At 41.3% G+C, this 25,163-nt stretch overlaps 1 long non-coding RNA gene across 1 annotated transcript; it reads left to right on the top strand.

The window, feature by feature from the left end:
• Nucleotides 1-22,776: 22,776 nt before the first annotated feature.
• Nucleotides 22,777-25,162, top strand: LOC118559380. The gene is made up of 2 exons (XR_004928808.1): nucleotides 22,777-22,818; nucleotides 24,278-25,162. It is a non-coding gene; the product is annotated as an uncharacterized LOC118559380 (long non-coding RNA).
• Nucleotide 25,163: the final 1 nt, after the last annotated feature.

Consider the following 25,163-nt stretch of genomic DNA (forward strand, 5'->3'; position numbering starts at 1 on the left):
ATGGTTAGTTTTGTACAGACTCAAATGCAGACTCAGACTCAGGATGTAAAAATATATAATAATTTATTTTAACATAAGGTGCTTCCAAAAGGGAAGGAATACAAAGGGGTGCAAGACTCACCAGTTAACTTGCATAGGGATGATCACAAGGCAAGACTCTCAAGTTTGCAAACTTGGACTTGGAACAAAGGCAAAAACTCTCCAGTAACTTGCAAACTCGGAACAAACGGCTAAAACTCTCTAGTTAACTTGTGCATATTTTCGGCTGTGGTTTTGGCAGGTAGGCAGGCAGGCAGGCAGGCAGGTAGAGTGGTCTGAGTGGCATACAACTACTCCAAACCGAGATCAAAGGGAACAAACTGGCGCCTGCTATCTGGTTCCAGGGGTTTATATACTGCCAGGTTGATTTCAGGATTGCCAGCAGCTGCGCCACAAAACCAGGAAGGAGCCACCCCTCAGCCACACCCACTAGCACTGCTTTAGATCACAACAGAACCCCCCCCCCTCAAAGTGCGCCTCCTGTCGTATGGCTAGGGCGATCAGGATGGAGCTGGTAGAAGTCATCTAGGATGGACCGGTCTAGAATGAAGGAGCGGGGTATCCACGGCCACTCCTTGGGACCATAACCCTCCCAGTCCACGAGGTACTGGAAACCGTGTCCACGCCGGTGTACCTCCATAATCCTCTTTACAGTAAAAACCGTGACGCCATCGACAACACTGGGGGTGTGGGTGTTTCAGCCAGAGGGCTTAAGGGAGAACTTGAGACAGGCTTGAGCAGAGACACGTGGAACACAGGATGCACTTTGAGAGCTGCGGGCAACTTAAGACGAACAGCCGATGAATTGATGACCTTCTCCACTTCGTATGGTCCTACGTAGTGAGACAACAGTTTACGGAACTCGACTTGAAGGGGTAAGTCCCGCAACGATAACCAAACCTTTATACCAGCTGTGTAAAGAGGAGCAGGAATCCTTCACCTTTCCGCACCCAGTCTCATGCGATCACCTGCTTTCATTAGCGATGAACGAGTCTCCTTCCAGATCTCCCGACATCGGGAGATGTTGGCCTGGACCGAGGGAACCGCCACTTCCATCTCCTGTTCCGAAAACAGTGGAGGCTGATAGCTAAACATCACGAGAAACGGTGACCTTTCCGTCGCAGAACTGGGGAGAGAGTTGCAGGCATATTCGACCCATGGCAGGTAAGATGACCAATCCAGAGGGTTCATTGCCGACACACAGCGTAGCACCGCTTCCGAGCTTTGGTTAGCTCTTTCCGTCTGGCCGTTACTCTGGGGATGGTAACCAGACATCATACTAACAGTAGCCCCCACCGAGGGACAAAAAGCTTTCCAAACCATGGATGAAAACTGGGGTCTGCGATCTGACATTATGTCCACTGTTAATTAATGAATACGGAAGACATGCTGCACCATCAGATCTGCGGTCTCCGTAGCTGACGGCAGCTTCTCGAGGGCGACAAAATGAACTGCTTTAGAAAAACAATCGACAATCGTTGAAACAAAAGTTTTACCTGCCGAGCACGGAAGTCCAGTCAAGAAGTCCAACGCGATGTGGGACCAAGGCTTGCTGGGGACCAGGAGACGGCACAGAAGACCCGTGGTAGAGCAATGTGATGCCTTGCCCCTGGCGCACACTGAACAGGCCGAAACGTAGGTCTTGGTGTCGGATGATATGGAAGGCCACCAGAAGCGTTGGATGAATGACAGAGTTATCGAAAATCCAGGATGGCAGTTAAGTATAGAGTCATGACCCCACTGCAGGACTCGGGAATGTAAATCCACAGGGACAAACAGACGACCCTCCGGAACTCCATCAGGGACAGTCTGGTTGGCAAGGGCAGCCTTAACTGCAGTTTCCACATCCCATGTGGCAGCATCAATAATACATGATGTAGGAAGAATGGTGCCAACCTCAGTAGCGACCTCCTCTGACTGGAACTGGCGGGACAGGGAGGCAGGTTTAGTATTCTTTGATCCAGGTCTGTAAGTAAGCGTGAAGTTAAATCTTCCCCAAAACAGGGACCACCTAGCCTGACGAGAGTTAAATCTCTTAAAGGTTCTCAGGTACACTGCAAAAACAGAACTAAAAATTGTCAGGATCCTCTGAGCTGTGGACTTGTTTCTGTTTATTGGCCTCACCTGTTGATCCCCTGATTAGCACCTGTATTTAAGTTCCTCTGTTTGTTTTTCCCGTTGTCGGGTCATTCTGTGTTCACCCTCTGCGTCCTCCTGTGTTCTCCCCGTGCTGCCTGAGGTCTTGTAAGTTTAGTTTCATTAAAATATTTTTGTTTAACCCCATGCGCCTGCCTCTGCCTCGTTGCCGCCTAGGTCCTCGCCTCCACAATCCTGACAGAAATGACCCGACCAAGAGAGGGCCAGGCAACGGGGCTAAAAGGAATCGGGCTGTGTAATCAGCTCTGGAGACAGCCCCTTGTGCAGCTGCCTCCTAGCCGCTCCGGGGCTCCTCCTGTCTGCCACCGCTCTGGCCAGCCCGATCCCTGGGACTCAATCGGGAGGACGCTCTCCTCCCACCATGAGCAGCTTCGGTCGCTTGGGGAAGCAGTTCAGACCACCCAGGATCTGCTGCGAGGGCTGTCGGGCCGGATCGGTCAGCTGACGGTTGCTGTCCTCGCCCGCCAGCAGAATCGCCCTTCCGCGGCGCTGCCCAGCGCACCCGGACCGCCGCTGCCCAGCGCACCCGAGCCGTCCGAGGTCTCCAGCGCACCCGAGCCGTCCGAGGTCTCCAGCGCACCCGAGCCGTCCGAGGTCTCCAGCGCACCCGAGCCGTCCGAGGTCTCCAGCGCACCCGAGCCGTCCGAGGTCTCCAGCGCACCCGAGCCGTCCGAGGTCTCCAGCGCACCCGAACCGCCATCCGAGGCCTCCACTGTACCTAAGCTTCCTGATTTTCCCAGCGTTCTGGAGACCTGTGATCTTTCCAGTGCTCACGGGTCCTGCCGCTGGTCTCTAGGGTTTCAGCGGCTGCCTGAGCTGCAGCTTTGTCTCCGGGGTCTCCTGCAGCGGCGCCCGCCGCTGGCTCTGCTTTTCCGCCGCCGTTTCCGCCGCCGGGGTCGTCCACCTCGACGTCCACCTCTGGCTCTAAAGTCGAGCAAGTTATTGGTGTCTGGTTTTTTTTTTTTCTCGTCCTTCCGAAGGGCCTCTCCCCCCGCCCTGGCTGGATTTTCTTTTTTGGACTGGACATTGGTGGGCGTCTGGAATCCGCCCTTAAGAGGGGGGTAATGTCAGGATCCTCTGAGCTGTGGACTTGTTTCTGTTTATTGGCCTCACCTGTTGATCCCCTGATTAGCACCTGTATTTAAGTTCCTCTGTTTGTTTTTCCCGTTGTCGGGTCATTCTGTGTTCACCCTCTGCGTCCTCCTGTGTTCTCCCCGTGCTGCCTGAGGTCTTGTAAGTTTAGTTTCATTAAAATATTTTTGTTTAACCCCATGCGCCTGCCTCTGCCTCGTTGCCGCCTAGGTCCTCGCCTCCACAATCCTGACAAAAATAAGTAAAATTTTCTTTAAATGAGTGTATTTGTCCTTGATTTGAGTAGATAAATAAGATGATTTGCCAATAGAATAAGATTTTTCCACTTAAAATAGGAACAATTCATCTCCATCATCCTATTTCAAGTGCAGGATGTCTAATTATCTTATTTTAGGGGTACAAACACTCATTCCATTGGCAGATAATCTTATTTACTGGCTCAAATCAAGGATGAATAGATTAACTTTAAGAACATTTTACTTGTTTTTAGACCCGTCTTTGCAGTGTAAGACAGATTCTTATGGTCGGCAAACACAACAAAAGGCTCCACAGTACCTTCCAGCCAGTGCCTCCATTCTTGAAATGCCATTGCCACAGCCAAAAGTTCTCGGCCCCTTACATCATAATTCCTTTTCGTGGTAGTGAGCCTGGAAAAAAAAAAAGGCACATGGACGTAATTTACCTTCTCCAGATGTCTATTGAGAGAGTACAGCATCCACACCAGAATCTGATGCATCAACCTCCACCACAAATGGAGTCTTGGGATCTGGATGCACCAAAACAATTTAGTTAAAACCAAGTGTCATTTACATAAAATACTTAAATAAGGAGCTTGTTAAATTGAAGTTCTCCTCCCTCAGACACTTCACATAAAATGTTTTTAAAACCCCACAACTGCATAAAATCCTCCATGTTCTGCGTGGCTCTGTGGAAGTGAAACTCCAGCCTAATCCTGGCTTTAACGTTGCACTTCCACAGAGCCACAGCATCAAGGTGAGGTCCTCCCTGCAGTCTGTCTCTACGGGACAAATAAATTGTGATCTTTGCCTCACTAATTAAAAAGTTTAAAAGTCTAGCCTTTGGCTTATTTTATTTTGACACACTCCTTCAATAAATAAAGAAGTAGTAAAAACGTGCCAAAAAGACTATATAACAAACCAACAAAACATGCTCCACCGTCTCCTCTTGATAACAAAAATCACAACCTCCTGTTGGATGTTTTCTCATTTTAAATAGATTTCCATTTAACCCTGTGTGTCCGAAACGTAATCTGGATATATTTGTTTCCTCTTTTCTACTCCTTCCTGTTATCCTCATTTCACCAACTTTCCTTTGAATACTATAAAGCCACCTTCCAGTTCTATCCTCTTCCCACAGCTTCTGCCATCTTTCCTTAACCTTTTGTTTAACAATAGATTTAATTTCTTCCTTACTAAATGGTACCACTATATCAATATTAATATTTTTATAGCTTGTTTTGGATATTTATCTGCTAACTCATTTCCTTTTACTCCTATATGAGATGGTATCCATGTAAAAATAACTAATAAACCCATTGCCTGAATTCTATACCTTAATAACTGAATCTCTAATAAAAGGTCTGATCTACTAGTAGAATGATTATTTTTAATAAATATAATGATGAACTTGAATCAGAACAAATTATACTTCTCAGAGGACGAACTTCCTCAATCCATTCTAAGGCTAAAATGATTCCCATTATTTCTCCTGTATAAACTGACACTCCATCAGAAATTCTTTTACCTTTCTTAATATTGAATTCTGAAACAATAAATGACACCCCATTATTGCCATTTGAGTTTTTTGAAGCATCTGTAAAAACATGAATATATCCATAATAGTTATTGTCTAAATATGATTGTACTGAATTAGAATCTAAATAGTTTCCTTTTTTCCTTTTCTCCAACAAAGTTAAATCAACAACACTATTAGAAAATAAAGACGGATGAACTGGTGAAAGAGGGACTGTTTGGCTAATATTTACATACTCTAAATCAAATTCTTTTATAATATTTTCTATATCCCAACCAAAAGATTTTAAATTCTTTTTTCCCCTTTTCCCAACTAGGTTTTAAAATACCTTGACATGGATGATTTTCCTTATGTCCCTTTAAATGACACCAATAAGAAATCTTTAACTGTATTCTTCTAAGATGAAGTGGTAACTTTCCCATTTCTACCAGTAAAGCTGAAGTTGGAGTTGTTCTTATAGCTCCTGTTGTCAGGATTCTCTGTGCTGCTCTACTCTAACTCTATTCCACAGGTGTGTCTGGTTGGCTGAGGAGGCGTGGCCCAGACCTGCAGCTCGTTGCAGGCGGCTTCCTCTGGCTTCTTAAGCAGAGCGCTGACAGATGGAAGACGCCAGAGCCTTAACCAGTCGTGATTTTTGTGCTTGGATGCACTCACCCGTCTTGACGTCTCGTTCCGAAGAAACAGACCAGCAGAACCGCCTGCTCAGATTTTGCTCTGGCGCTCCCCTCATACTTCCTGGATGTTACCCAGCGAGGCCTGAGTTCCCCTCTCCCGGTTCCTGCTGGTTCTGCATTCACTCTGGTCAATCCATCTGTCAACCGTTGCCGACGAGGTTCGCTCAGGATCCCTCGCCAGTTACATCAGCCGCCCTCAGCCACCAGCCGCCTAACTCCAGCTGAGTAGAATCATAGAGTATTCCCGACGCTACTTCTTCCCGGTTAGGTCCGCCCGGCTAAATGACTCGCCAGCCTTGACGTTCTGACCCAGCCGACTCACCCGTAGTCCCGTCCTTAGATCTGCCTGTTTCTTAAAATAAACATCTTTAAACTGTGCTTTGCCTCCCGATCGTATCTGCATGTGGGCTCGTCACCTGAAAACCATGACAGAAGAAGGCTCTGGCCACCAAAGTCCAGCGGATACGTTCGGGCGGCAGTTAGCCGCACAGCAAGAGCAGATGCAGTCGCTAGGTTTAGCCGTAAATTCAACACAGGAGCAGCTTCATAGATTAGCCGCTCAGTTTAGCCAGCTCATGGACACAGTTACTTCCGCGATGACGTCGCCTGTCACTCAAAACATTAGCACCCCGCCTCCCGTCGCTCCGAGCACTGATAATCAGCTTTGGGCTCCGCCACTTGAGGGCGCGTCACCTAGTCCGGAGAAATTCTCTGGTGACCATGGGAGTTGCGGAGGTTTCCTTTTTCAGTGTAAACTGGTGTTTAACCGATCCCCCCAGACTTTCGCCTCAGATGAGGTTAAGATATCTTATGTATTACGACTCCTAACAGGTAAGGCACTTAGTTGGGCTGAGGCTCGATTCCCTGATTGTCAGTCATTCGGGGTTACTTTTCAGGAATTCGTTACCGAGTTTAAGACTATTTTTTCGCCCGAGTTAGATTCGGCTCACCAGTCTCGTCATCTCCTTTCGTTAAGACAGCGCGGTCGACGCGTATCTGACTTCTCAGTGGAGTTTCGTACGGTTGCCGCAGCGGCGGATTGGCAACCAAGACCGTTAAAGGCAGTATTTTTTCAGGCTCTTGATGAGTCCCTTAAGGATGAATTAGCCCGGGTGGAGGAACCCGGGGATTTTGAGGATTTTGTGGCGCTAGCCATCCGGTTGGATACCCGGCTACGTAGTCGGAGCCGAGTTAGACCGAACCAAGTCATGCGATCATCCACCTCTTCCACGCTCACCCATAGGGAACCGCGGTCCGCTCCATCACCTCCCGAACCCATGCAGTTGGGCCAGGTTGGTTTAACCAATAAGGAGCGTCAACAGCGCTTCGCGGGCAACTTATGTCTATACTGTGGAGGGGAAGGTCATTTCCTTAAGGATTGTCCGGTTCGGCCAAAAGATCCAGTCCACCGTTCGTAACGGGGAGAACGGTGGACGTTAATAGTTCTAGCCCCCGAGTAGTTACTAAGGCGCCTTCTCTTTCTCGCTTACATTTACCAGTGACGTTAATGTTTGATCAGGATACTTTCGATGTCTCGGCTCTAGTTGATTCCGGTTCGGACTTCAACCTAATTGACCAAACCGTAGTGGATCAGCTTCGTGTGCCGGTCGAACCTTTACCCGAGCCTCTCCGGGTGTCGTCCTTGGATGGGCAGAGTTTAACCTTAATCACCCATCGCACTCGACCTCTAGTAGTGATAGTTTCGGGTAACCACCGGGAACAACTTTCGTTTTTCGTGTTCCCTGTAAAGCGTTCACCCGTTGTTTTGGGTTTAGCCTGGTTAAGTGTCCACAGCCCGCAGTTTAACTGGGCCGAGTCCCGATTAGAATCTTGGTCTCCAGCTTGTCATTCTCGTTGCTTACAGTCCGCTCGCCCTGTATCTGTTACCCCTTCCCCTGAGACAGAATCTGGGGACGTTATTGACCTATCGCTAGTTCCGGAGGAATACCACGATCTTCAGAGAGTATTCAGTAAGACTCAGGCTTGTTCACTTCCCCCACATCGCCCTTACGATTGCGCTATTGACCTTTTGCCTGGGGCTCCACTACCGGTGAGTCGGCTCTACAACATCTCCAGGTCAGAACGTCAAGCGCTCGAGAAGTATATAGGGGAATCTCTAGCTACGGGGTTAATCCGTCCTTCATCCTCCCCATTGGGCGCCGGTTTTTTTTTTCGTTGGTAAGAAGGATGGAACCCTTCGACCCTGTATCGATTATCGAGGGCTTAACCAAATAACCGTTAAGAACAAGTATCCGCTCCCTCTATTATCCTCAGCCCTCGAACCAGTCCAGAATGCTAAGATCTTCACTAAACTTGATCTGCGCAACGCTTATCATTTGGTTCGGGTGAGACAGGGGGATGAGTGGAAGACGGCCTTTAAGACCCCGCTAGGTCACTTTGAATACTTAGTCATGCCTTTTGGTTTGTGCAATGCCCCGGCAGTTTTTCAAGCATTAGTGAACGATGTCCTTCGGGATTTTCTGAATGTTTTTGTTTTCGTCTATCTTGACGATATCCTGATTTACTCTCGTGACCTAGAACAACATAAACAACACGTCCGTCTTGTTCTCCAGCGATTATTAGAGAATCGCTTATTTGTTAAGGCCGAGAAGTGTGATTTTCACCAGTCTTCTGTTTCCTTTCTTGGTCTGATTTTAGAGGGCGGACAGGTGAAGTCTGATCCGGAAAAGATAAGGGCAGTGGTGGAATGGCCTGTTCCTGAGTCGCGCAAACAGCTCCAACGCTTTCTTGGTTTCGCTAACTTCTATCGGCGCTTTATCAGGAACTATAGTCAGGTAGCATCTCCTTTACATGCTCTCACTTCCCCCAAAGTACCTTATGTCTGGAGTCCAGAGGCCGAGGAGGCTTTCAGTAAACTTAAGGCCCGTTTTTCCCAGGCTCCCATACTAGTTCACCCCGACCCAGCCAAACAGTTTATCTTAGAGATCGATGCCTCTAATACCGGGGTGGGAGCGGTTTTGTCCCAACAGTCGGAGGTAGACTGTAAGTTGCACCCTTGTGCGTTCTTCTCCCGTCGTTTATCACCAGCAGAGCAGAACTATGATGTAGGTGATCGTGAGCTACTAGCTATTAAACTAGCGTTGGAGGAGTGGCGGCACTGGTTAGAGGGATCCGAGCAGCCCATCATAATATGGACAGATCACAAGAACCTCTCCTATCTGCAGTCAGCCCGTCGACTCAACTCTAGACAGGCCCGTTGGTCTTTGTTTTTCTCTCGATTCAACCTCACCATCACCTACAGACCCGGCTCCAGAAATGTCAAGCCTGATGCACTGTCCTGTCTGTTTACATCTTCTGAACAAGAGAGGGAGCCGGAACCGATTCTTCCTCCCACCTGTACGGTTGGAGCGCTGCATTGGGATCTGGAGGACAGAATCAGACAGGCCCAACTCTTAGACCCGGACCCAGGTACAGGGCCACCTGGGCTTAAGTACGTTCCCCAGTCTGTTCGTCCTGAGGTTCTACGTTGGAGTCATGACACGAAGTTTTCCGCCCATCCGGGCATTTTTAGAACCCAGTCCCAGGTCTCCCGGCGGTTCTGGTGGCCTTCATGGACTAAGGATGTTCGAGAATATGTTCTCGCCTGCCCCGTTTGCGCCCAGAATAAGTCTTCTACGCAGCCACCTTCCGGTTTGTTAAATCCTCTTCCCATCCCCAGACGTCCATGGTCCCACATAGCGATTGATTTCGTTACCGGTCTCCCCTTGTCCCAAGGTATGTCAACTATCTTGACGGTAGTTGATCGGTTTTCTAAGTCCTGTCATCTTATTCCCATCCGCAAATTACCCAACGCACTCCAGACAGCTCAGCTTCTTATCAGACATGTGTTCAGACTTCACGGCATCCCTGTTGATATCCTCTCTGACCGGGGTCCTCAGTTTATCTCCCAGGTCTGGCGGCACTTTTGCTCTGCTCTGGGTGCCCGTTATACACTCACCTCTGGATATCATCCTCAGACTAATGGCCAAACTGAACGCATGAACCAGCAACTAGAGACTACTCTTCGCTGCCTTACGTCATCTTCACCCTCCGACTGGAACAAGTTTTTGCCCTGGGTGGAGTATGCCCTTAATTCACACATCACCTCAGCTACTGGACGTTCACCTTTTGAGGTTGCTTTGGGATATCAGCCTCCACTTCTACCCACAGAGGAACTCAGGATTCCCTTCACCTCCGTAAACGACTACATTGCTCGCTGCCAGGACATCTGGAGATCAACCATCACTGCCCTCACTCGCACCGCAGAGCGGAGCAAGAGGTTTGCCGACCAGCACCGCCGACCAGCTCCTCAGTATCGCCCCGGTCAGAAGGTTTGGTTATCTTCCAGAGACGTTTTGTCCAATCCATCCGCTAAGAAGCTTGCTCCCCGGTTCACTGGTCCCTATGAGATAGAGACAGTGATTAACCCGAGCACTGTCCGTTTACGTTTGCCCCCTCACTCCCGAGTACACCCTACTTTTCATGTGTCCCAGATCAAGCCCGTTTTGGACAGCAACTTGTGCCCTCCTTCCGGACCCCCTCCACCCTCCCAGGACAGTCAGAACCCTCGGGTTCTCAGGGTTGTGGATGCCCGTCGGCGAGGTAGGGGTCACCAATACCTCGTCGACTGGGAGGGTTGTAGCTCTGAGGAGCGCTCGTGGGTTTCCGCAGCTACTATCTTGAATAAGGACTTGATTTCAGATTTTTGGGCTACTCAGCCCAGCACCTCTTCGTCTGGGCCGCCAGGAGGCGGCCGTTGAGGGGGGGGTAGTGTCAGGATTCTCTGTGCTGCTCTACTCTAACTCTATTCCACAGGTGTGTCTGGTTGGCTGAGGAGGCGTGGCCCAGACCTGCAGCTCGTTGCAGGCGGCTTCCTCTGGCTTCTTAAGCAGAGCGCTGACAGATGGAAGACGCCAGAGCCTTAACCAGTCGTGATTTTTGTGCTTGGATGCACTCACCCGTCTTGACGTCTCGTTCCGAAGAAACAGACCAGCAGAACCGCCTGCTCAGATTTTGCTCTGGCGCTCCCCTCATACTTCCTGGATGTTACCCAGCGAGGCCTGAGTTCCCCTCTCCCGGTTCCTGCTGGTTCTGCATTCACTCTGGTCAATCCATCTGTCAACCGTTGCCGACGAGGTTCGCTCAGGATCCCTCGCCAGTTACATCAGCCGCCCTCAGCCACCAGCCGCCTAACTCCAGCTGAGTAGAATCATAGAGTATTCCCGACGCTACTTCTTCCCGGTTAGGTCCGCCCGGCTAAATGACTCGCCAGCCTTGACGTTCTGACCCAGCCGACTCACCCGTAGTCCCGTCCTTAGATCTGCCTGTTTCTTAAAATAAACATCTTTAAACTGTGCTTTGCCTCCCGATCGTATCTGCATGTGGGCTCGTCACCTGAAAACCATGACACCTGTACATAACCTCAAGGCTTGATACTGAATATTATAAAAAATTTTGAGTAGTGTTTCTGATGCTGATCCAAAAGCTATACTTCCATAATCAAATACCGACCTTATTAAACCAGTATATATTGCTTTCAATGCTTTTCTCTCAGCACCCCACTCACTCCCCACCAAACACCTCATTACATTTAAAACTCTCTTACACTTATCCACTACTTTATGAATATGAATTTTCCACTTTTCATCTAACCATAAACCCAAAAACCTAAATTCCTTTACTCTCTCTAATTCATGATTATATATTTGTAATTTTAAATTTTCAGATACTTTCTTCCTCGTAAAAAATAGTCTTTGTTTTGTCTATAGAAATTTTAAATCCCCATTTAAAAGACCAATCTTCTATATTATTAATTGCTTCTTGTATCTTTTTAACAATGAAATTTAAAATTTTTCCCCTCTTCCAAATTGCTCCATCATCAGCAAATAAAGAAAACCCCATACCACTCTCCAAATTGTCAAACATATTAATCATAATAGAAAAAAAACAAAGGACTCGCTATACTTCCCTGTGGTGTACCATTTTCAACAAAAAACTTTTCTGACAAATGTTGTCCTATTCTTACTTGTATTGATCTATTTTGTAAAAAATATGCTATCCAATAAAACATTGATCCACTAATTCCCATTTTTTTCAATTTAATTAAAAAAACCCTCTTTCCACATCATGTCATAGGCTTTCTCTATATCAAAGAAAACAGCCACCACACTCTCCTTATTAACTTGCCCTTTTCTGATTTCATGTTCTAAACATAGAATAGGATCCATAGTACTTCTACCCTTTCTAAATCCACTTTGAAATGTTGATAAGTATCCCCTCTTCTCAATGAAATAACTCAATCTTTCATTTATCATTCTCTCCATTATTTTACATATATGTGAAGTTAAAGCAATAGGCCTGTAACTAGCTGGATTTGATCTCTCTTTACCTGGCTTTAATATTGGAACTATAATTGCTTCTTTCCATACCTTAGGTAAAAAAAACCACTTCCCATATCTTATTATAAAATTCCAACAACACCTTTTTAGATTCATCACTAAGCTTACTAACCATAATATAAGTAATATTATCTTTCCCTGGAGATGAATTTTTTGATTTCCTTAAAGCATTATTTAATTAAAATAAAGAAAAAGGACCATTTAATAAATCATTATATCTTATATTTTCTTCTAATAAATTAACATTCTCATTAATTGTACAAACTCTTCTACGTTTCTCTTCTGTACTTAAATTATTACAACTATGAACTTTAACAAATTTTTGAACCAACATGTTTGCCTTCTCCTCCTCAGTCACAGCAATAACATTTCCATCTTTCAGAACTGGATATCCATATTCATGTCTAATTCCATTCATTCGCTTTATCATTCCCCAAACTTTGGCAATTTTTGTTTCCCTAACTACCGAATTACAAAAATTTCCCCAATAAACCTTTTTTGCATTTTTCACAGTTCTTTTAACAAGAGCTTGTAACCTTTTATATTCGATAAAGTTCTGAAAATTCTGATTTCTCTTTAACAACCTAAAACCTTTATTTCTAGATTTAATCGCAACATCACATTCCTTTGTCCACCATGGCACAATTTTCTTCTTATATTTTCCTCTTTTCCTTTGTATTGTTTCACGTGCAGCACCTACAATGGCTTCACAAATAGAAAAATGTACCTTATCAATATCCAAATTTAAATTAACCTTTTGCATTTCCTTATCACTTAATATTTTATATTTTTCCCAATCAACATTTCCAAATATCCATCTTTCTATGCCTTCATTATCACTTTTTCCCACTTCTAAACCAATTTCAATAGGTATAGGATAATGGTCACTTCCTATAGTTGATGCTCTTAATATTTTCCAATTGCTAATTCCAGCAAGTTTTTCTGATACTAAAGTTAAATCTAACACAGATTCACATCCATTTCTAATATTAATCCTTGTCCCTTCTCCATTATTAAGGCAAACCAATTGATTTCTATCTATTATTTCTTCTACCACTTATCCATTAGCATAATTCCTATTACCCCACAAAGTACTAAAAGCATTAAAATCTCCACAACAAATTATCTTCCTTCCTATATTTTTAAACATTTCCTCCATTTCATCCGAATACAGTTTTTTGAACGGATTATAAAAATTAGTATTTTAATACTTTCTTTATTAATCAAATTTCCACAGCTAACCACCTAGTGTTGTTCCTTTCCCTAGAAATCTATACTGTATTCCTTTTTTTTATATAAATATTACACATCCTCCTCCACTTTCTTGCTCCCTATCTCTTCTAATACTATCATATCCTGCTATAACAAAATCTAACTCTGGTTTAAGCCATGTTTCTTGAACACAAATAATATCTGGTTTATTTTCCAGATAACTTAAATATCCTTTAAATTCTTGTCCATTTGCTAATAAACTTCTTGCATTCCATTGTAAAATAAACATTAAAGTCTTCCTCCACCTCGTTTTCCATCTATTTCAAGCCTTTTATTTATCAACTCCCAAGATAAATCTTTCACAGCCAAAAACTTTTCTCCACCTTTCACTATAATTTTGATCTTTTCAGTTTTCTGCTTCGCTTGATCAGTACAATTGATAACATATGCCATAAATAAGATTAATTTATCCATTGTGATTTCTGTTCCTGCCATTGTTCTTTGACTGAGCCCAGAACTTGGACTGGAAGACACTTGTTGACTTTTCTGAATTATTCTTTTTTCTTGAACACTTTTTGCTGCCTCTGCCTAAGTAATGTTTTTAACTGTTTCCAGTTGTTGTATTTCTGCTGCCCTTTTCCTTACTTCACAACCTCCATACGCTACATTATGCTGACCACCACAATTACAACATTTCAACTGTACATCCGCTCCACATTCCTCATATCGATGATCTCCACCACATTTTGCACATCTTTGCTTCCCTTTACACACTGCTGCAATGTGACCATACATTTGGCATTTGAAACAAAGGAGGAGGGATATAAGGCCTTACAGGAAAACTCATAAAACCAATCTTTACCTTATCAGGAAGAACACTACTATGAAACTCCAGAAGTACAGAGAAACTTTCTATTTTTTCCCCATCCACAGATTTGAACAATCTTTTCAATCTACACACTTCACCACCAGATATGTTTCTTTTAAGTTTGTCCAAATCTTCCTCAAGCGGAATACCAGTGATTACACCACGTGATACTCTATTTTCTCCAATAATTTTCCTTTCACTCACAACCTTTTTACAAATATTATCAATCTTCATGCTTTTATTCTTTTGGTCTTCAGATTTACATTTTATCAACATGTTTCCATCTCGCAATATTTTAACAAACTCCACCTCCCCTATTTTCTATTTTATTTCTCCAGAAACTGCTATCGGACTTAAATTTATGTTCTCATCTTCCTTCCTGAACTTAAGTATTACCTTGAATTCCTTATTTATCACTTTCCTCCTCACCACTCTGTTTTCTTCATCTGAACTACAATCTTCTAAACTTCTCTTACTAATTTGGCTAGCAGGCCCTCTAACATCTTTCAAACTTTTCTCCTTACCTCTACCTCTTCCTCTGTGTACCGGAATCCAATCATCAAAATCCATATCATCATCCTCACCATCCCCATCTACCTTGCTTGTCATCCCAATCCAGTCACACTCTAGTTTTGCCAACTAGAACACGCCGAAGTTAAAAATTCCCTTTTCTGCTGCTGTTGTTGTTCAAAAGTACGTTTTCAGATCGTTTGAGGCGAGAACATTATACTTTTAAGTTTTCTTTATGTGGCCTGTTTACAGAGTTAGTGCGTAATTAAAAAAAGTAGTGTGCATAATACCGCTGGTCATGATTTATTTGTTTTGTGTTTATCTGACTGACGTGTGTTGCTTTATTAACTCAATACTTGCTGGAATAAATTGTAAATGTCTCCCTAGGACAACAGCAGCATATAAAATAAATACATTCTATAAATGTTTTTCCTATCTAAATGAGTTTATTCTGAGTCAGGACACGGATAATTGAGAGGAGAAAGAGGGAAAGAAAATAATAGTAATAAAATATGAAAAAACAGACATTTATTTTATACAAATGTTTAATCTTTGGAAAAGAATGAAGGTGTAATATATTCAACAAATTATTAACAGTTATTAACATGGTTTAAAACTAAGAAATAACTCCTATTAAGATCTCATACAAATAGACAATGCTTATAAACTTACAATTAAAAATAGTTGGAATGGAAATTATTTAACGATTATTTAATGTATTTTCACAGGTGGTGAAAAAATGAAATGAAGCAGCATGTGAACATGACTACAACTGATCTACATTAGGTCAGGTGTAGTCATGTTCACTTAAACATGCAGCCAGCTGGAGCAGCTCCCTGTCTTCAGCCGCTGGATGGCGTCCTCCTCTGGATCAACCCCCTCATCCTCCACGTCTAGCTGGTCCCCTGCCTCTATACTAATACTGTGGAGGATGCAGCAGGCGGCGATTACTTTTGGGGCAAACGTCGGGCGGACCTCCAGCGCCCTTAAGAAGATGGAACGCCACCGTGTCTTCAGACCACCAAAGGCACGCTCAATAATGTTAATGAGCCTTGGCGTGGTGTCTGTTGTAGCGTGCCTCCACTTGACCTGTACCAAATATAAAATTAACTTGTAATTTAGGTAATATGCTGATATGTCTTAATGTTCTATTCAATTAATATAATCTATTAATCAATTGTGCCTCATTGTTGGCTCTATTTAAGGACAAGAAGGTAAGAGATCTTACTGGCAAGCTGTTTCCCTATAGAATGCACCGCAGGCCAGCCAGTAGAGGGTCAGCAGCACCTCTGTCTCCTGTGGCCATCCATGGACCTTCTGGATGGGCAGCAGCTGAAGGAGGAGGACGATGGTGGCCCTGTTTAGCCTGAAGGCTGGTTTCAGGTCCCCTTCATTAAAAAATATTTGGAGGATTGGCACAGAAGTGTTTATCCTCACATATTTTGTTTCTGTTTCTTCCTGTAAATAAAAAATGCCAAATGTTACCATCATTGTTTTTTTCAATTCTCATCTTTTCACACCATAAAACTATAACTGCTTAACATGCAGAAATTATAGTTCTCAAGAAAGAAAAGGTAAAATGTATAGTGTTGTCAAGTATAGTAAATGTAACAAATGGCTTCCCTTCTCTGGTATTTTTACCATTTCACTGAAAAATGAGCTGAACTAACTGCACATAATTTATAGATTAATCACTGTAAAGGTGGACAGACATCAAAATGTGGTTTTTTTCCCTTTCTTAATGATCAATGCTGTGAAGGTCTGTAGGTGCAATAAAGTAGCTTAACTTTACTGTCATACTGTTTCTAATGTTAAAATTGGATCTTCATTTTAATTATTTATAGAAAAATAGTCACAATTTCAACCTGATCACATTTTTACCATACTCAATGTCTTTTTAAAGATAAAAGTAGGAAATAGGCTGTCAATCTTAAAATGCCTACCAGTTGGCAATAGATGGGTGAGCAAAGCCTGCCTTCTAAGCCTCCTCTGCCGCATCAATCTTCTCCTTGCTCGGATTTGCCTCCTCAACTGCATCACCTCCTCTTCAGCCTGCTGGTAAAGCTGACCAACGACCGAAGCAACAGCAATATTGCTCGTATCGCTCATTTTGCTTTTACAAAGTGCTTATTTTTTTTAAAGAAGATTCAATCGCCTCTACAACTACAACAATTACAACTCCCAACAAAGAAATCCCCGCTATTGCTGGTTTTATATCCACAGTTCTGTATTTTTTTTTTAGATATTTTATTACACTTTTTAGAAAATAAGAAAAAAAAAACGTTTTCAATAAGATATGATGGTGTAGTGTATAAATAGTTTTGAACGTTAAAGAAATGCTCAAGAGCTGTGGGTGTGATGACGTCACGAGTATACTTCTGTTCCAATACACAATACGTGCTGCGTGCTCACGGTTTTTTTTTTATTGAAAGAATTATACAAACCACAAGGCAGCAAATCAGAAGGTGTTTCAATACAAAACAGAAATGAGAGGCATGGATGCAGAACAGCCACAAAAGGACAAAAAAAAAAAAAAGAATACATTGAAACCATTGAAAACAAGGCAGTTACGAACTACAAGACTGCTAACTTATGTTCTACAATAATGTTGAGAAGTTTTTTAGCAATAGGAGTCACCATTATTTTAAGGGCTTTTACATAGAGTAGAAACTCATTGAAAAAAGTACAAAATTTAGGAGGCATTTTCTTACATTTGGACTTATGTATGTATGACTTTCCAAGAATTATGATAGTATTTATCAGAAGGGATGTTTTTTTACAGTCCAAGATTAGACCAAAAATAATGTCTTTCTGACAAAAAAATCTCCAGCTGAGGAAAACTAGGTTGTAACCATATGAAAACATTTTGCCAAAAAGCATCAGAGAAATTACAGAGAAAAAATACATGGTCAGTAGATTCAATATCAGTATTGCAGAAGGAACAACAATTGGTTTCAAATCCAAAACGCTTATGTAAAAAGTCATTGGAGGGATATATATTATTGAACGTACGATAATGAATTTCTTTCGCTTTGGGGGGAATAGGAAATTTCAAAAACTGTGTTCTCAAACAGGGCACAATATCTTTAAGAAAGAATTCTAAGATAGAATTTTTGTAAGATTTAAATGGAAACAAGATACGAGTGAATAAGTAACGAATAGTTTTATTTTGAATTGGAGTCTCTCTGAAATCACAATCACCTATTAAGATTAGAGGAAGTTGAGGAAGGATAAGGTTAGTGGATGTTGATAAAACACTTCTAATCAAGATCAAAATAGAGTGTGGAATAGCTTTGGTAATAAGCTTGAATGTTTTCAGATTAGTAAAATTACCATATTTAGTACAGAAGTCATTAAATGCTAAAAGATGGCCACTATTATCTACAAGGTGAATTGGAGACCAAATACCATTATCTAACCAATCCTTATAAAATACAGACTTGTTTCTAATAGTAACATATCTATTATTCCAAATCGGGGTATTGTGTGGAGTAAAATTATGATTGTATAGAAGTTTCCAATATAAAAGGACTTGTTGGTGGAAGAGAGATAATTTGATGGGCAATTTTTGAATTAAGTAATCACATTTAAATAAGAAATCAATGCCTCCCAGCATCTTAAAGATTTGCCTGGGGATATGAAACCAGATGTTATTTGTGTTTAAAAGTGATTTTAACCAGTTCATTTTTAAAGTTCCATTCATGAACTCAAAATCAATGGCTTCTAACCCTCCATCTTCATATTTCTTAGATAATAAAGTCTTTTTAATATAATGTGTTTTTTTCCTCCAAATGTAGTTGAAATTAATTTGATTTATTCTTTTAATAGCTCTATTGGAGATCGCTAAAGAATATGCTGGAAAGATACATCTTGAGATACTTTCCATCTTAGTCAAAAAGACTCTACCTAGTAAACTAACATCACGCAGCTGCCACAAGCTGAGCTTAGATTGGCAATTATCTACTACTTTCCAAATATTTTCATTTTCTCTGTCAGCATAGTTTTTGGTTATAGTAATACCTAAATATTTCACAGTAGATTTTATGGGTATGCCATAAGCTTCTGTTAGGTGAAGTTGTGTTTGATGAATAGGCATCAATTCACATTTATTTAAATTGAGTTTCAACCCTGAAGCTTTAGAAAATATGTGAATTCTTTCCAGTATCTTTGGGACTTCTGATAACTGCTTCATACAGATGGTAGTATCGTCAGCTAGCTGGCTAATAAGTAAAGGCATACCAAGAGCATCTAAAGGAGCAATATTCGAATTTTTTATAAAAATTGAAAGCATTTCCACAGCAATTAAAAAAAGAAATGGGGAGACAACCTTGTTTCACTCCGCGTTCTATAGTAAAACGAGGCGAGGTACCGCCTGGTAAGGAGACAGAGCTGTTTGTGTCCTTATAAAGAGATTGAATAATATGTTGAAATTTGGGACCAAATCCTAAAAATTTTAAGCAGCTAAAGATAAACGTATGTTCAATGGAATCAAAAGCTTTATAGAAGTCGAGAAACAAAATAAAGCCATCATCTTTTATCAAATAGTTATAATCTAGGAGATCAAGTACTAAGCGAATATTATTGTGAATGGACCTTTTCTGGATAAAACCAGATTGGGATTCACTAATAATTTTATGCAAATTTGATTTCAGCCTGTTGTCATAAATCAGGGTAAGAATCTTGTAGTCAGTGTTTAGTAAAGTGATTGGTCTGAGATTATCAAGAATTCTATGGTCTTTACCAGATTTGGGGATTAATATAATTACTCCTTGTTTCATAGTTGGTGGGAAAGCCAAATTGTCCATCACTTCATTAACCATATTAAAAAAGGGTTCTCTTAAATGGTTCCAGAAATGTTTGTAAAAATTGGATGTAAGACAATCACACCCAGGAGATTTGTTCAAAGATAAACTGTTGACAGCTACATCCAACTCATTGATTGAGATATCAGCATCACACAAAACTGCAAACTCTTCATCAATGCGAGGTACAAGATTCAGGATGTGACTGAAAAAGAAAGAAGCATTATCAGAAGAATATGAAGAGGAGTAAAGATGGTTGTAGAAGGAGAAAACTTCTCTGGAAATCAAAATAGGATCAGTTATAATTTGGTCATGCACCTTCAAGACTTTAATAGAGTTTTTTTCCAGCCTTCTTTTCTCAAGCTGACCGAAATAAGAGGTACTTTTTTTCCCCTTGTTCGATCCATTTAGCACGAGATCTAATGTAGGCGCCTTTCGCCTTATGAGTATAAATTCCATCCAGCTTAGTCTGCAGATTTTGTAATATTCGTTTATCTTCTTCAGTAGGAGAAGTCTTACTGCAATAAGTGTTTATATCTTTAATTAAACTCATTTCAGAAAGCCTACCATTTTAACTTAACTTTTTTGCAAAGAAAATGCTAAATTTGCGTATTCTAAATTTTAAGAATTCCCATCTGGCGGAATGAGAAGATAAAGACAAATCTGACATTACCTCAGAGATCAGAGAAAGAATTCCACTTTCAAAGTCTTTGTTTTTAAGTAAGCTTGAATTAAATTTCCAATATCCTACTATACCTTTACGAATACCAGGATTCAAAGTCAATTTAATTACTGCGTGATCTGTCAGAGGAGCTGCTGACATGGAACATTCTGAAACAAAATTTCTCATGGAGGCGGAAATTAACCAAAAGTCTATTCTGGATTTGATTGTATCATTTGGCTTAAACAAAGAATATTGTTTCGTGTTTGGATATTTGAAGCGCCAGGGGTCTAGTAAGTCAAGAGGTCCACAGAATTCAGTAAGTGTGGAGTTGGAACTGTGTTGGAAACGAGAAGGATGTCTATCAAGTACTTCATCGTAAACCGTGTTGTAATCTCCTCCTACAATAACGTCTTCAGATGGATAGGAGAGCTTAAGAGCTTCAACATTCTCGGAGATTTCAGAGAGTAACAGTTTGTTTTGCCCAGGGGAGTTAAAACCATAGATATTCACTAAAAAAGTATGATGCCCGTTAAGATCTAAAACACATATAAGCCAGTGACCAGTCTTACTAAATTTAGAAGTAAGTAATTTCCCAGGTGAGTTATAGAAAAGAATTGCTAAACCTGCAGATTTAGTGGTGCCGTGATCAAAGATAATTTTATCCCCCCACTGATTAATCCAAAATTTTTCATCCTCTGGACAAGAATGAGTTTCTTGCAGTAAAAAAAAGTTGGCTCTTTCACCCTTACAAAACAAGAAAATAGCCTTTCTTTTGGTGATATCTCTTATGGCCCTAACATTGAGTGAAAAGCAAGAAAAGGAAACATTCATAACTGAGAAAACAAGAATTAACAACAATAGAAGAGAAATACAAAACTTGACAAATCGCACAAACGAAGCGATTGAAGAAGATTTATAATAGAAGAAATATTGACCCGTTTAAGTCAAAAAATAGAACTTTGACTTTCCAACCTAACTAACATGGTCAAACTATTGTGAATTTGTAACTTTCACATTCAAGACAAAACATAATGAAAAAGTCAACTAGGTAATCTTTTGTCCGTTTATATATCCAATTCCACCTCTGTAGTAAGCCCGCTTTCCTTCTGCTCTTGCTAGCTGGATCTTTGGCCACACTGCAGCGCGCGACTCCCTGTCAGCCTTGCAAAGATCTTCTATGAAGGCGATGCGCATCTCTTTGCAAACAGCCGAATCTTTGGTCATTCTCCACAGTACATCACGATGCATTCTTTGGGTAAACTGGACGATGACTTCCCTGGTTTGATTCTCCGTGTGTCTGCCAAGACGATGCACTGAATCCACAATGTGATTGATGTTTGAGGCCCAAGAGGGGGAAATCTTCACCAGAAGGTTCGTCACCACTTCACGGATATTTTCACCATCTTTCTCTTTCAAACCTCGAATTTTTTAATTCCATCGACACTTGTATCGCTCAAGCTCCAGGACACGTTCCAAAAGCTCTGTGTTATCTTTTTTAAAAGCAGCCACTTTTTTCTCTGTGGACAGGAGTCGCGTTTGGCAATCTTTAATCTCAGCAGCGTTGAATTCAACAGCTTTAGCGATGTTAGCCAGCATACCGGAGTTTTGTTGAAGTTGAGAGCCAAGTGTATGGGGCTAAAATAGTAGCTTTAACATTTGCAAATGTGTGTGGAGAGTTGTGTGTCTGTATCTCGATTTGTGCGTGTGCAGTGGGATTTGTAAATGTGTGAGAAGATTTGAGTGTCTGTACAACAATCTGCAAATGTGTAAAACTACTTGTGTGTAATCCGTTTTGCAAATGTGTAAAAAATCCACAAATCTGTATTCATATCTGCAAATGTGTACAGAGATTTTCAAATGTGTAAAAAATCCACAAACCTGTATTCAGATCTGCAAATGTGTACAGAGATTTGCAAATGTGTAAAAAATCCACAGATCTGTATTCAGATCTGCAAATGTGTACAGAGATTTGTAAATGTGTAAAAAATCCACAAATCTGTATTCAGATCTGCAAATGTGTACTGAGATTCGCAAATGTGTAGATCAATCTGTAAGCACACACAGAGACACTTGTGTCTGAAGTGTTTTTGCTTCAAGACCCAGAAATACAGACAAATCATTGGTTACAAGTCAAGCGGTTTTTCGGTTGGCTCTCTTTACACACGTGATTTTTGCTACTGTTCTGCCGCGTGAGATGCACAAATGCGTGGAAGGATTTGTATGCGTATCTTTTCGATTTGTGTCCCCTTGCGCAGACTCACAGGCTCAAAGGCTCACATACTGCCCTGAGCGCAGGCTCACAGGCACACAGGCTGCCTCTTCCGGCTGTGGGAGGTCACGTGACTTTCAAGGATTTTACCAAAGCGTTTTGTTTCCAGACGGCTGATAAGGCAACTTGTTAAAACTATATAACTTTCTCCCTTTAACGGCAAAGGTTTCTTGTTTTAATGAGAGACTTATCTTGCTAAAACCAGATAATTGTCTCATAACAACGCAACATACCCCGGCATCAGCTCGCGGGATATTTGAGTGTCATGGAGAAGAGGTGAGACGGAGGGGCGCCTTTTATTTATTTTTAAAAAGTCGTCATTTGTCGGAGGAATGTATTTCTGCACTGAGGAGTGACAAGGTAAGTCGTGCATATACAGCAAGTCCTCTACTTGAAATTTTATCAATTCGGCAGTTATTTATATTTAACAACTATGCTATGGAAACACAAGTTGCAGCCCTGTAGTACAGTCTCTGGCTCTGTTTACACAGTGAAAACAGGTTTGCGTTGCCTTTGTACTCTCCATTTACACACTACAAGGTTTAACTGTTGCTTAGGGGGGGCTTTCAGCTATAGCTGTGGGTTTATTTACAACAGTTTGCAGCCGAAACAGTTCTCCGCCAGCCGCTGTTTTCTTCTTCTGGGCAATTTGACCCGGAGCTTCAAAAATCACAGCACTACTAGTGGTGCGTCATGGGAATTACACCGTTTAAGTACTCTGTAAACAGGGCCTGTGACTGCTAATGTGTCTATGCCTTTATGTATTTGAATTAAATGTAATTAAAATAAATTTTAATTCGACACTCGTAAGGCTAATTAAAAGTATGTGTATTCTACACAATAAAAGTGAAGCTAGATAAAGCTACATTTATCCATATTTTATTGTGTCAAAACAAAGTGATGAATACAGAGCTTTCTAATGTGACTATTCACAAGCCAGTAAAGGACAGCTATTTATATCAGATCCATTAATAAACCCAGTCAACTACTGCTTTATGCTTTAATAAGGAGAAAAGCAAAAACTGATAATTGATTATTATTGCTGCAAATTCAAAAGTTAATATCAGAATTTATCAATAAAAGCACCTGGCAGCAAGGCACAACTGTTCTCAGTTTATTAGTTGTTGCATTTGTTTTTTCTGATGTCTTTTTAAACTTACTCAGAAAAGAAAACAAATCTTAATCAACAACATTGTTGCATTGTAGTCTAGGTTTGAGCAATTAAACATTGATCCAGTCTAACCTTTAATCACAATTTTAAACAGTAGCTATTCTCCTTCTGATGGGAATTTGATCTATTTTTTGCAGTTATTATTTATAGTTAACAACAACTATGCTATGGAAACACAAGTTGCAGCCCTGTAGTACAGTCTCTGGCTCCGTTTACACGGTGAAAACAGGTTTGCGTTGCCTTTGTACTCTCCATTTACACACTACAAGGTTTAACTGTTGCTTAGGGGGGGCTTTCAGCTATAGCTGTGGGTTTATTTACAACAGTTTGCAGCCGAAACCATAGACATAATATATGTCTGTGGCCGAAACAGTCCTCCGCCAGCCGCTGTTTTCTTCTTCTGGGCAATTTGACCCGGAGCTTCAAAAATCACAGCACTACTAGTGGTGCGTCATGGGAATTACAGTTCTTCATGGATGTTAATGAGATAGGCTGACAAAAAGATATAGAGATACGGATAAGCAGCTTAATTTTTTTTAAAACATGTCAATCATAAATTCTGCTGTAAAGATTAATAATCGTGTGCTTAAAAGAGTCTTTTTAGTTTATTTCTTTTTTATATTAACCATAATTTCATTGTGCTTGTAGACATATCAGCTATAGCAAGCATGGATGATGAGAGCTTGGTCATCTACATTCCCACCTATGCTGACAGAATTGCCCCCTGGAGATTTTGCTTCGAGTTCCAAGGGAAAGGTGAAAGAGGTGTCCTTCGACAGACATTGCTTGAAAAACTCTTTTCATGCAAATCTTCATGGAAAAAGTCCAATTTGATCTAAAATGTTTTTGGTTACAGGTAATACCACTATGTAATATATTTCAAAAGAAAGTTTACCATTTGACTCAAAATGGTCATGTTTTCAGGAACATATGGAAGTGAGCCACAATAGAGTCAGTTAGCTTTTGTTTTTGCTGACAAAGATATAGAGCAAAAATACTGATTAAAAAGATTACTCCAACAACATTGTGAAATACAAGTTTTGAAGTCAAATTATTGCTGTTGCTATAAAGCTTCTTTAAGGTAAAAATTCTGAAGCATGTGTTTAAACTGTACTGATTTTCCTTTTCTTTCCATAGGGCATTATTTTTCTTTTATATTCTTCAAAGTTGATTGTAAAATTGATAAATGCTTTGAGTGCAATAGTGCCCAGATTTCTAACAAAGACTTTTGTCTGTTGTATGTAAAAGGATTTTCTCATGTTCATTTTTGAGATCCATGTATTGATCTTTTTAATACTCATAGATCATGTTCTAGTTTGGTCATCTTCTGGAGGTAGAAAACTTCCTTTCAAAAGGATCTTTCAGAGCACTTGTTAAAGGTACTTTTAATGTATGTTCTTCTGTGAGTTGATGTAACATTGGAGTATAATGTTATGTTTCTAAGGAAAGAAGGAGTTGGTTTGATCACAAACCATAACACTTCATTTTGTAATGGGTTTTTACCAAAGATTCATTAAAGGTTTTCATATATCAT

Source organism: Fundulus heteroclitus, unplaced genomic scaffold, assembly GCF_011125445.2.
Source record: "Fundulus heteroclitus isolate FHET01 unplaced genomic scaffold, MU-UCD_Fhet_4.1 scaffold_28, whole genome shotgun sequence".
Taxonomy (NCBI): Eukaryota; Metazoa; Chordata; class Actinopteri; order Cyprinodontiformes; family Fundulidae; genus Fundulus; species Fundulus heteroclitus.